Source organism: Podarcis vaucheri (assembly GCF_965113315.1).
Source record: "Podarcis vaucheri genome assembly, chromosome: Z".
Lineage (NCBI taxonomy): Eukaryota > Metazoa > Chordata > Lepidosauria > Squamata > Lacertidae > Podarcis > Podarcis vaucheri.
This window is the reverse complement of record NC_138758.1, coordinates 42,737,741-42,749,509: the sequence shown is the minus strand read 5'-3', so window position 1 is coordinate 42,749,509 and position 11,769 is coordinate 42,737,741.

Below are 11,769 nucleotides of genomic sequence, written 5' to 3'. Positions count from 1 at the left end.
TGGAATAGCCAGGCTAGCTTCCTGGTGAGGTAATGGACCTGATGAAGTAAAGGGAGTAGCTCTGTGCCAGGCAGCAAATGCCTCCCTCAACTTGCAAGTAGCTAGAAAGACAAAGGCCAGAGATAAGAGTTGAATGATGGGAGCTAGAAGTTGGAAGAAAAGCTGCAGGCTTGGAAGCAGAACTGATTTCTGTTTGAATCCAAGGCTGCAGCTGGGAGGGAAGCAAGTCTCTCTTGGAGTGTTAATGCTGCGAACTGCTCCATTGCAGGCTCAGGTTCTTTAATGTGTAAATGAACCATATATCCAAAAGACACCACCGTCTCTGCTGTGTCTATAATTCCAAAGGAAACATGAGCCCTGGAAGTGCCCGGAACCCCTGGAATCTCACAATGCTCAGAGATTGGGGTGACACGCAATAATATTGCGGAGAAGGAAAAAATAAAAAAGGAGGCACCCAATTTTTATGTTTTTTTACTGCTGAATTTATTTTGTTACTGTTAACTTCTTAATATGTTTACAATATGTCTCTAAATACTCCACAAAATATTTCCAGTCTTCCTCAAATAGTTTTTTTTATCCTGATCTCTTATTCTGTTTGTCAGTCTTGCCATTTCTATATATTGTATTAACTTTGTCTGCCATTCTTCTTTCCTTCATCTTCCCTCCATCTCTGAGCACACACTATTTGTGCATCTATAGTTGCATACCTAAAAAGAGATTTGTGTTCCCTGGGTATATTTACACCTGTTATACCTAAAAGAAAAGCTTCTGGGGTTTTGACAAATGTCTTTTTAAACATTTTTCCCCCAACTCATTATATATCATTTCCCATAAGTTTTTTTAACCCTTTTGCATGTCCACCACAAATGATAAAATGTACCTTCTTTTTTCTTTACATTTCCAACAAGTACAGTCATACCTCAGGTTGAATGTGCTTCAGGTTGAACGCTTTCGGGTTGCGCTCCTTGGCAACCCAGAAGTAATGGAGCGTGTTACTTCTGGGTTTCATCTCTCGCGCATGCGCAGACGCTCAAAATGACATCACGCGCATGTGCGGAAGCAGCAAAATGTGACCTGTGCACGCACAGAAGCGCCATCGCATCTTACGTTCTATTCAGGATGCGAAAGGGGCTCCAGTTCATGTCCTGAGGTACCACTGTATCAGTTTCAGTCTTGCATGTCTTAGCGAATTTACTTGGTTTTAAATGCCACCTATAGATCATTTTCATATAGTTTTCCTTCAATGTGTAACATACAGTAAATTTTAATCCACCCCCCTTCCATAAATTCTCCCAGACACTTATTTCAGCCTTTGGCCCAATCTATAAGGGTTCTTAGACTCTTCTCAAGATAACATTGTGCTGTTCTTGCTGTTGTTTTACAAGACTAGCATTGGTCTCCTTCTCTTGTTTTCCCAGGCCAAGTAGGTTATATTCAGGACACACCTATTGCAGCTGTAGAAAGCTCAAGGGAGGTGTCCATCATCTATGTTTTTCAGAAGAATTAAGCAGCCAACAAGTTTTGAGACATTGTCAGGTCAACACCCAATCTGGCATATGGGGAGATCAGCTTTGGGTGGGGCTGTTTCATAGGCTGCCAGGTGAGCTGTTATTACTATTGCTATTGCTTTTATATTTTTAATGATTTGTCGGACTTGATACAACGCAGGCACCCTGATTAGAGTTTTCATTTCTGCTCTGAATAGTGTCAGGTTCTACAGGTGTCATCAATTGCCTAACATTTCACCGCAGAGGGAAGGCTGTGGCTCAGTGGAAGATCATTTGCTTTGCATGGAGAAGGTTCCAGGTTCAGCTCCCAGCAGAGTGGGAATGGGTGAATCTGCCAGCAGGCTCCTTGCTCTCATTCTTCTAATCTTCTGTTCTCCACCTTTCCACATCAGTATGCAATTATTATTTTTAACGCCCTAGTGAAAAATCACCAGCTTTTCATGGATGAATTTATCCTAGCAGACATACTTCTGTGTGTCACTTGGCTGGAGAACTAACTGCAATGCAATGTTTGAAGAAGTCTGTATTCCGAAGGATGGCTGTGTTTTGGTTCATGCATTTTTTCAGAAAGTGCAGATTTAGGGAGTTTTGCCTCTAAATGTGCACGTAATCTAAGCCACTCACACACCCTCAATCTTTATCACAAAGCACCAGACATGGGGCTGACAACAACCCTTGTGGTGTGGTTTCCAAGAAGGAACCCCAGAAAAGGGAATTTGACAGATGAGTAGCCCTGCCCACCTGTCAAATTATGTCACATCACAGTGATGTCATGTGCCTGAAAAGTAGGCGGCTCCCTGCCCATTATCCAGTTTTGACCCACAAGGCTGATTCTGAAAAGGAGCAGATCCGTGGAGCCAAAAGGGAACCCAGTCTCTTCATTGGAGCAGTGGTCCACTTATCTTGAGCTGCTGTTCCCTCAGCAGCTGATATTCAGAGTCAAATTGTCTCTGGACCTGGACAGTATCATATAGCCATCACAATGAGTAGCATATGTTGATAGTGACATCTTCCACAGATTCGTCCAGGAGTAAGGAACTGGATCCATAAAGAAGGCTGATCGCCGAAGAATTGATGCTTTTGAATTCTGGTGCCGGAGGAGACTCTTGAGAGTCCCATGGACTGCAAGAAGATCAAACGTATCCATTCTGAAGGAAATCAGCCCTGAGTGCTCACTGGAAGGACAGATCGTGAAGCTGAGGCTCTAATACTTTGGCCACATCACGAGAAGAGAAGACTCCCTGGAAAAGACCCGGATGTTGGGAAAGATGGAGGGCACAAGGAGAAGGGGATGACAGAGGACGAGATGGTTGGACAGTGTTCTCGAAGCTACCAGCATGAGTTTGACGAAACTGCAGAAGGCAGTGGAAGACAGGAGTGCCTGGCATGCTCTGGTCCATGGGGTCACGAAGAGTCGGACACGACTAAACGACTAAACAACAACAACAAGGAACTGGATCTAGTTGGCCAGGACCTTATCTTCCCACATCATTTGTGGGCCTGTCAGTCACCTGTCAGTCACATAATGTCACAGTTGTGTCAGGTTTTGCCTGTATGATCTGAAAACAAACTGCCTGGGCAAGGCACTGCACTAGGCAAGTTCTACCAATCAGATGAGTGTGGCTTGGACTCAAAGGTCATGTGGGCTGAATTTGGCCCACTGGCCAGAGATTCCGCACCCCTGAATTAGGCTCTGTCAACACTATAAAGCTGTATCATACCACTTTAAACTAAAGTGTCCAGGATTATTTGGGGAAAGCCAGAACTGGGGGAAGTGGTATGGTACTGCTTTAAATGTATAGTGCAGATGGGGCCAGAGCCCAGCTTCCTTTAAAAGCCATTGAACTTAGTGTCTGCAAGCTGGTAGAGTCTTTAATTAGAAATGCAAAGAATCAGACTCAATGAACAACCCTCTCCTGCCCATATACCAGTAGCAGAAATCCTGCTTCACCAGTGAAGCTGAAGCTATGGTTGCAGGATTGATACTCGAATCATTTTTATTGCCAGCTCACATTCCCTTCTGTGCCTTCCTCTAACTATAAGAATATAAAACAAGGGGTTTGATGTGTGGTGTCTCCCGTTTTAAACTTATCTCTCTGTCTTTGGCACAGAGAGAAAAATAAAAATGCTCACAACCCTGCCCAGGACACTCGGACCAGGTAAACTCTTTTGGCTAAGGAGTTTATGAGCAAATCAGGCTGCAATGGAATCAGGTAATGGTTTAGTGTAACTACCATTTACCCTGGAGGAGAGGGAAGTTAATTGCTCCCAATTGCCTCTGAGGAAGGAAGAAGTAGGTTAAATATTAGCAAGAAGCAGCCGTGTAAAAACAGCTCGGCAACAGAGAAGGATCCCAGGAGATATGGTAATACTTCTCGTTTCAGAAGCCTGGGATCAACTGAACTGAACTGAATAACCACAGGTACATCTAGGCATTTGATGCCGACTTTGTTGAACTGTAAAATTCATTGGTGTCTGGCTGTTCTGCTTGCTGTTTGGGTCTTAAATATCTGATGCTTGCATCTGACAATTGCTTAAGCATCCCCTGTGTTTTTGTAGAGGAGGAGGATGGGGGAGAGAAACAGAATAAGAGGACTCCACCTCCAGTGAACCACCTGTCTCTAGCTCCTATTACCTACTCTGCTTACTGCCCCATTCATTTCTAACCACCACTGACAGCAGGGTGCTGTCCCAGTGTCTGTAGATGTGGGTTTATGCACAACCTACCTTCCAGCAGGTGGTTCACAAAGATACATATCTACGTACTTAAAAAAAAAAAGCACTGTAGCCATGAGCTGTGGGTCTGACCCACTTTCCCCTCATTTTTCCTTACTCAAGCAGGAAGGAACACTTGTGGTTTCTTTGCATCCACAGAGACCCTAATTAGAATGCTCTGCAGTCATTAGGAAAGAGCCTTTAATTGCTGCTTGGTGCAAATGGGGCAATTATCATGGCTGGACAGGGCCGAGCTGGGCTTTGCTTTGACTCTGAGACAAACTAGATGAGATTGTGAAATTGTGTGACTGCAGTTAGCACACACTTTTTTTTGTTATGCCAATTTGCAACTCTGGTAGGGGCATGAGTGTGGACTTGATTCAAGGACCTCTCCTTCCCCGCTCTGTGAGGGCTCCTCTAGATCATAGAATCATAGAATCATAGCGTTGGAAGAGACCTCAAGGGCCATCGAGTCCAACCCCCTGCCAAGCAGGAAACACCATCAGAGCACTCCTCACATATGGTTGTCAAGCCTCTGCTTAAAGACCTCCAAAGTAGGAGACTCCACCACACTCCTTGGCAGCAAATTCCACTGTCAAACAGCTCTTACTGTCAGGAAGTTCTTCCTAATGTTTAGGTGGAATCTTCTTTCTTGTAGTTTGGATCCATTGCTCTGTGTCCGCTTCTCTGGCGCAGCAGAAAACAACCTTTCTCCCTCCTCTATGTGACATCCTTTTATATATTTGAACATGGCTATCATATCACCCCTTAACCTCCTCTTCTCCAGGCTAAACATGCCCAGCTCCCTTAGCCGTTCCTCATAAGGCATCGTTTCCAGGCCTTTGACAATTTTGGTTGCCCTCCTCTGGACACGTTCCAGTTTGTCAGTGTCCTTCTTGAACTGTGGTGCCCAGAACTGGACACAGTACTCCAGGTGAAGTCTGACCAGAGCAGAATACAGTGTCACTATTATGTCCCTTGATCTAGATGCTATACTCCAATTGATGCAGCCCAGAATTGCATTGGCTTTTTTAGCTGCCGTGTCACACTGTTGGCTCATGTCAAGTTTGTGGTCAACCAAGACTCCTAGATCCTTTTCACATGTACTGCTCTCAAGCCAGGTGTCCCCCATCTTGTATTTGTGCCTCTCATTTTTTTTGCCCAAGTGCAATACTTTACATTTCTCCCTGTTAAAGTTCATCTTGTTTGTTTTGGCCCACTTCTCTAATCTGTCAAGGTCGTTTTGAAGTGTGATCCTGTCCTCTGGGGTGTTAGCCACCCCTCCCAGTTTGGTGTCATCTGCAAATTTGATCAGGATGCCCTTGAGTCCATCATCCAAGTTGTTGATAAAGATGTTGAATAAGACCGGGCCCAAGACAGAACCCTGTGGCACTCCACTTGTCACTCTTCTTCAGGATGAAGAGGAACCATTGATGAGCACCCTTTGGGTTTGGTCAGTCAGCCAGTTACAAATCCACTGAGTGGTAGCATAGTCAAGACCGCATTTTACCAGATTCTTTACGAGAATATCATGGGGCACCTTGTCGAATGCCTTGCTGAAATCAAGGTAGGCTACATCCACTGCGTTCCCTTCATCTACTAGGCTTGCAATTCTGTCAAAAAACGAAATCAGGTTAGTCTGACATGACTTATTTTTCAGAAATCCATGCTGACTATTGGTGATCACAGCATTCCTTTCTAGGTGCTCACAGACTGTTTGCTTAATGATCTGCTCCAGAATCTTCCCTGGTATTGATGTCAGACTGACTGGGCGATAATTATTTGGGTCCTCTCTTTTCCCCTTTTTGAAAATAGGGACAACATTTGCCCTTCTCCAGTCTGCTGGGACTTCGCCTGTTCTCCAGGAATTCTCAAAGATGACTACCAGTGGTTCTGAGATCACATCTGCCAGTTCTTTTAATACAGTTCATCTAGCCCTGGAGACTTGAATACATCTAAACTAGCCAAGTATTCTTGTACTATCTCCTTAGTTATTCTGGGCTGTGTTTCCTCTGCTGAATCATTTGCTCCAAATTCTTCAGGTCGGGCATTGTTTTCTTTATCGGAGAAGACTGAGGCAAAGAAGGCATTGAGGAGTTCAGCCCTTTCTGTGTCCCCTGTTTGCATTTCACCATCTTCTCCTCTGAGTGTTTGCATTTCACCATCTTCTCCTCTGTTTCTTTGTTCTTCCTTTTACTACGGACATACCCATAAAAGCCTTTTTTGTTGCTTTTAACCTCTCTAGCAAGCCTGAGTTCTTTAGCTTTTCTGACTTTGTGTCTACATGTGCTGGCTATTTGTTTGAATTCCTCTTTGGTGGTTTCCCCCCTTTTCCATTTTTTGTACACATCCTTTTTAAATCTTAAATCAGTTAAAAGTTCTTTAGATAGCCACCCTGGCTTCTTTAGGCACCTTCCATGTTTCCGTCTCATTGGTATTGCCTGAAGTTGTGCTTTTACTATCTCCCTCTTAACAAACTCCCAGCCATCATGAACTCCCTTTCCTTTTAGTATTACTGTCCATGGGATCTCACCCAGCACTTCCCTAAGTTTTATGAAGTCGGCTTTCTTAAAGTCAAGAAATTGAGTCCTAGTATGCTTGGCTGCTCCTTTCCGCTGTATAGTAAACTTCAGAAGAGCATGATCACGCGCGCCTAATGATCCTTCCACTTCTACCCCACTAACCAGGTCATCAACATTGGTTAGGACCAGATCTAAAATGGCTGTTCCTCTTGTTGCTTCTCCCACTTTCTGGACAATGAAGTTGTCTGCAAGGCCAGTGAGGAATCTGTTTGACCTTATGCTCTTGGCTGAGTTTGACATCCAACAAATATCCGGGTAATTGAAGTCCCCCATTACTACTATCTCCCTTCCTTTTGCATGCTTGGCCATCTGTTCCAGGAAGACATCATCTATGTCCTCCGTTTGGCTTGGGGATCTATAGTAAACTCCCACAATGAGGTCTCTGTTATTCTTCTCTCCCTTAATTTTGACCCAAATGCTCTCACTTTGGCTTTGAGGTTCTAAATCTTGGATCTCTTCACAGGTATACACATCCCTGACATATAACGCCACTCCTCCTCCTTTCTTGTCTGGTCTGTTTCTCTGAAATAGATTGTATCCCCCCATTATTCCAATCGTGGGACTTATCCCACCAGGTTTCAGTGATGCCTATTATGTCATATTTAGTTTGCTGTACCAAGAGCTCAAGCTCATCTTGTTTATTTCCCATGCTTTGCGCATTAGTGTACAGACATTGAAGTCCATTAATCATTCCCCCGTGTCTCTTATTTAAGGATTTTTTCCTCCCACCACTAGGTCTGCGTGCTGTTTGCTCCATTTGGTCTATGACATTTGGATGATCAACTTCATCAATTGATAGACTCCTACCTTCAGGAGCACTGTCTTCCTCCCCCACATTAGTCAGTTTAAAGCCCTCCTGATGAGGTTTCTGAGATTTTTGGCAAAAACATTCCTCCCAACCGTTGTGAGGTGCAGCCTATCACTTGCCAGAAGTCCATCTTCAAGAAACTGCAGTCCGTGATCTAAGAATCCAAACCGTTCCTGTTTACACCATTTGCGAAGCCAGCTGTTCACTTCCACTATTTTCCCCTCTCTCCCTGGGCCACATCGTTCAACTGGGAGGACAGATGAGATGACAATTTTTGCATTTAATTGCTTCAATTTCCTGCCCAGAGCCTTGTAGTCTCTTTTGATCTTCTGGAGGCTATTGCTTGCAGTGTCATTGGTTCCCACATGAACCAAGAGGAAGGGGTATTTGTCAGTGGGTTTTATGATTCCTTGCAGTCGTTCAGTTACATCTTGGATCTTAGCCCCGGGGAGACAGCACACCTCCCGAGACATCTTGTCAGGCCCACAGATCACTGTTTCTGTTCCCCTCAGTAGGGAATCCCCTATCACCACTACACGCCTCCTCTTAGGTTTGGTTGGGGTTCTTCCGTGAGCTGTCCATTCCAAGGTCGCCTGCACATTCCCTGAGGACTGACTTTGCTGCTCGTCTTCATATACCTGATCGACTGTAATGAGGGAGAGATCCTCAAATGGAGTCTGTTCTTCGTCTTCCATGCTAGGGGAGAGGACTTCAAAGCGATTGTGTATTTCTTAACAATCAGAGTGAACCCTGGGCCTCCTACTTCTTTGAGTCACGTTTCTCCATATATCTGGCACCTGTGTTGGTGAACTAGCCTCCTTCTCAGGGGTGTCCCCTGTCTCCTCCTTGGTGGAGACAGTGTTCTCTGTTGCTTCCAAGAAGAGCTCCAGCTCTCTAATTCTTTGGAGCGTAGCTACACGTTCCTCCAGTTGCTGGACTTTGTCTTTTAAAAGGGCAATCAACATGCAGTTGCTGCAGGTAAAGCTGCCTGCAACCTTTGGCAAGATGGCAAACATTGCGCAGGAACCGCAGGCGACTGCAGCTGTTCCCTCACCCTCCATTTTGAAAACGTGTCGTTGGGGGTGGCTACAGTGGTCCTCCATCTTAAAAAGCGTGAAGACAGGACAAATAACTCCCCCCAAAAAACCTAGGTCTCCCCCAACAAACGTTTGAGACTAGCTCCCCTAAATCTAAAAGATGGATCAAACTGTGCACGCCGCCAGATGACATATTCATCGAGCATTCCCCCAGATTTCCCTGTCCAAAGCTTACATGGAGCTTAGACAATTTTCTGCTCTTTATTGAGCATTTGTTTTTATTTGTTTTCAGGAAGGTTATAGGTCATTGAGCTTTCATCTCACATTAATCCCGATTTGCTCGGATTTGTCTCGCCCCATTTGGCACTATGGATCAGATTTCATTGCATTTAGGTGTGTCTGTAGATCAGGGATTGGGAACCTCCATTGCAGGTTTAGACCTATCTGTTTGGTCAGACTCTTTGACTTCATAGCATTAGTTTCTGCTGCTGGAAGTACTGGGTTTGGTTCTAGTATATATGTGTGTGTGTGTGTGTGTGTGTGTTCTTCAGTTTGCTTTAGGTTTATTGTTTGATTTTCTAACTGCTTCCTAACCTGCCCTGAGATAGGATGATGAAGTGTGGGATTAAAATACAAAAAAATAAGAAATAACAATGCATAATAAAACCATGGTCCTCCAAGTGTCACCGAGTTCCATTCCGCATCAGGCCTGGCCAGTATTGCTGGTGATCAAAGATGATGGGAACTGTGGTCCAACAACATCTCATCCAAATACCTGTAAGGCCCTAGAGCAGGCATCCCCAACCTCCAGATGTTTTGGACTACAATTCCCACCATCCCCGACCACTGGTCCTGTTAGCTAGGGATCATGGGATTTGTAGGCCAAAACATCTGGAGGGCCAAAGTCGGGGATGCCTGCCCTAGAGTCACCATTGCCTGGATAGGTGGAGCCTATGCTGTGTGTCAGTCAATTGCAGTCAGGGAGTTGGGCCAGAAGATGCAACCCTGGTTTCCCCAACCTAACCCTCCACATATATAAATATATGTGCTTGTATCCAGGAGCAGAGTTGACCCAAGGCCAGTGAAGGCTGATGCACCAGGGTGAATGGGGCACTCCCCAACCAACCTTAGCCTGCCCTTAGCTTGTCTCCACTTGCCTGCCTTCTTTCTTACAAACAACCCAGGGGGTGGCCCTGGCTGTCAGTTTCCTCCTTCTTAGTCTCAGTGCTGCCCTTGTACAAAGCAGCAAGGAGGAGTGTGGTGCAGTGGTTAGAGTGTTGGACTAGGAGACCTGGGACCTGGGAGAACAGGATTCAAATCTCCACTCAGGCATGTAGGTCACTAGGTGACCTTGGGCCAGTCACTGCCTCTCAGCCTAACCTGTCTCTCAGGGTTGTTGTGAGGATATAATTGGAAAGGGGGGGGGGGTGAAACTAAATGTGCCGCCTTGAGCTTCTTGGAGGTAAGGTGTAAAAGGAATGCAATAGTAAATAAAGTATAAAAAACAACAACCCTAGAATGAGTTGGCTGTGCCTGTCCTTGGCTCTGGCTCCACCTACTGTTGGGCTCCCTGTCCTCTCTCTGACGTCTTCATTAGCTGCCTAAACATTTTGACTCTGGGTGCCTGCCTAATTTCAGCTGGCAATTGATTCTAGAAGGCTGGAGCTGCCACACTAAAAGCCTGGTTGCCAGCACAAGCTAGGTGCACCTCTGGGGCATATGATATTCCTAGCGGTGAAGCCCAAGAGGTGCCCCGCATATAGTGTGCTGTGGTAATCCATTTCTGGGGTTAGCAATGCCAAGAACACAGCGTCCAAACCACCTCAGTCCAGGAATGGTCCTAGCAGTCTTAACCAGCCAAAGCTGGCAGAAGGCATTCCTAACCATCAAGGCCTCCAGTGCCTCGAGTGACAAAGGTTTTCATTAATACAGTGGTACCTCGGGTTAAGTACTTAATTCGCTCCAGAGGTCTGTACTTAACCTGAAACTGTTCTTAACTGGAAGCACCACTTTAGCTAATGGGGCCTCCTGCTGCTGCCGTGCCACCGGAGCACGATTTCTGTTCTCATCCTGAAGCAAAGTTCTTAACCCGAGGTACTATTTCTGGGTTAGCGGAGTCTGTAACCTGAAGCGTATGTAACCCGAAGTACCACTGTATGTGCATTTTTATATTGCTTGACTGGAGAATGGCACTGCATAATTTGGAGAAGTGTGAACTTTGGACGGCTGTGTTCTGGTTTACATATTGCTTTTGGACATTGCAGAATTAGGTAGGTTTGCCTTTAAATGTGAACTGAATTAAATGTCTCCCTTATCCCTCCTAACAATAGCAACTGAAGAAATAAAAATGCAATGAAACACAGCAAAAAGTGTTGGTTGATTATGGAGATCAGAACCATATAAATTTTTAACAAATGGGAGGACATAAATACCCTAAATGGTAAACAATAATGGAGTAAAAGGACCCACACAGAGAGAGAATACTTCTTGTACACATTCATTTCAAAGTGTATATGGAGGTATTCAGGGAAACACACAGAAAGAGAGAGAGAGAGGAGTAAGAGGAGAGAGGGCAAGTTTGGGTCCAGGTTACCTGAAAGATCAAACTCCCTATATAAAACTGCCTGAGTGCTAAGATTCTTGGATGAGCACCTCATCTTGGTCCCATCAACATAGGAGCCAACTCCTAGGGGCTGTGAGGGCTTTGCCCCCCACAGTAAATTATTTGAGGGGCCCAGGCCCCCACAATGTTAATGGTCATTCCCATTCAAATGGTCTGTGTGCACTGCGTCATGCGATTGATTATGCAGGGTGGGGCTTACCTGGGCCCCCACAATATTTTATTCAAGTTGGCACCCCGCTCATCAACATCTGAAGCTTAGTTGGTGGTGTCATGAGAAAGAGGCTATTCCATGCTGGCCCTCCATATTGTGAGATTTCCTCCCAAGAGGATGGCTCCCTCTTTGTTATTCTTCTGACGGCAGGCTCAGACCTTCCTCTTCAAGACACACTTTTGACAGCTAAGGTGCAGGTGATGCTGACAATCAGGCTGCCATTATAATTATTGTTTTTAACCGGTCTGTTTTTATAACATTAGATTTTGTAAGGTTGGGAGATGT